The sequence below is a fragment of the Otolemur garnettii genome, unplaced genomic scaffold, assembly GCF_000181295.1.
Source record: "Otolemur garnettii isolate 467f Iridium unplaced genomic scaffold, OtoGar3 scaffold00222, whole genome shotgun sequence".
Taxonomy (NCBI): domain Eukaryota; kingdom Metazoa; phylum Chordata; class Mammalia; order Primates; family Galagidae; genus Otolemur; species Otolemur garnettii.
In genome coordinates, this window is record NW_003852617.1 from 741,873 (window position 1) to 743,388 (window position 1,516).

Here is a 1,516-nt window from a genome sequence, read left to right on the forward strand (position 1 = left end):
GCCGAGCCTACCAAAAACTTCTTTAGCTAATACTTCCTGGTCTTCAGCAGTAAGGATACCACAACTTGTTTCCCTTGTATTGTTCATTTCACTCATAACAGGATGGCAGAAACAAAATGAATACTTGCTCATGTAAGTGATAAAAATGATCATATTCCTCATAAATGAGCATGAAGCACTAAAAAATATTAGTGACTCACATTGTAACACATTAAGTTTAAAATTTCATTGTTCAGTGTATTTTGTTAATTTCTATTTGTTATTTCTATTTCAAATTGGTAGTTGACATCCGAAATTTAGGATGAGGCTGCCTTCCATGAATCGTACTGCTTGATTAAATTTCCTGTTACTCTAAACCCTCTTAGGATCACCACCCCATTTGAGAATCCGATGAAACTCATGACTATGCCATTTCTTTCAAAGGAAGAAATTGTACATGCATATAATTCTGAACATTGTGATTAATGTTTCCTGGAAATCCAGGTACCCTAAAGATTAGTACCACAAAACACCTCACTTTTCACTTGTGGAAAGTTAAACATGTGATCACAATTATTCATACTTCCTTTGAGATACATTTGAAGCTAACATCATAATAAGGATGACTGTGTAAATGAAGGCTTATTTCTAATTTATTTATTATTTTTTTTTTTTGTAGTTTTTGGCCAGGGCCGGGGTGAACCTGCCACCTCCAGTATATGCGGCTGGTGCCCTACTCCCTTGAGCCACAGGTGCTGCCCTATTTTTAAAATTATTTTGGAATAATGTTAGAATTCCAGACATGTTGTAAATAGCACAGTGTTCTCTCTCACACATCCGTCCTCTATCTTCCTCCATTCTCTTACGTAAGCATAATACAATGATCAAAACCAGTGAATTAGTATTGGTACAATCCTATCTACCCCCTGAACTAGACCTAGAAATCTAGAATTTTGCCAATTGTCCCCTAATAGTGACACACTTTAAAATATCAATCCGTTTTTACTTGTAAATCTAAGGTCTTGGAGATATTCTCATTCTTTCTCTCCATTTCTTAAAAACGGTTGTAAACAACATCAATATTTAACCACAGAAAAATGGTCAAATAAATTGCAATGTCCTTACATTTTGACATTTATACATTTATTGAAATTGCGTTTTGGGAGACTTTTTGATATGAGGAAATACTTAAAATTTAAAAATGCTGGACACAGCACTATATACTCGTACAAGATGATCTCATTTTTGAAAATAAGTAAACAGATATGTACTATGTGAACATCGGAAAAAACGCTGGGAGGAAATACATCTGACCATGTTTACCTATAGAATACTTTTCACGTAATTTGTATTTTTTCAATGCTTTTGACTATTTTCCAATTTTTTTGTATGACGCACTTTTCTACTTCATAATTAGAGAAAGTTATATTTAAAAAAATCTACCTAAGGATCATATTAGTCATTCTCTGATCACCTTAGGCAATTATTACTTTTGTTTTTATAATAATGATATTTTGATTCTGTGGTTCTTTTTTTT

At 32.9% G+C, this 1,516-nt stretch overlaps 1 protein-coding gene across 1 annotated transcript in view; it reads right to left on the bottom strand.

The window, feature by feature from the left end:
• The window catches only part of STAT4 (signal transducer and activator of transcription 4), a 122,896-nt gene that overhangs the window by 37,992 nt on the left and 83,388 nt on the right, over positions 1-1,516 (bottom strand). The window lies entirely within an intron of this gene.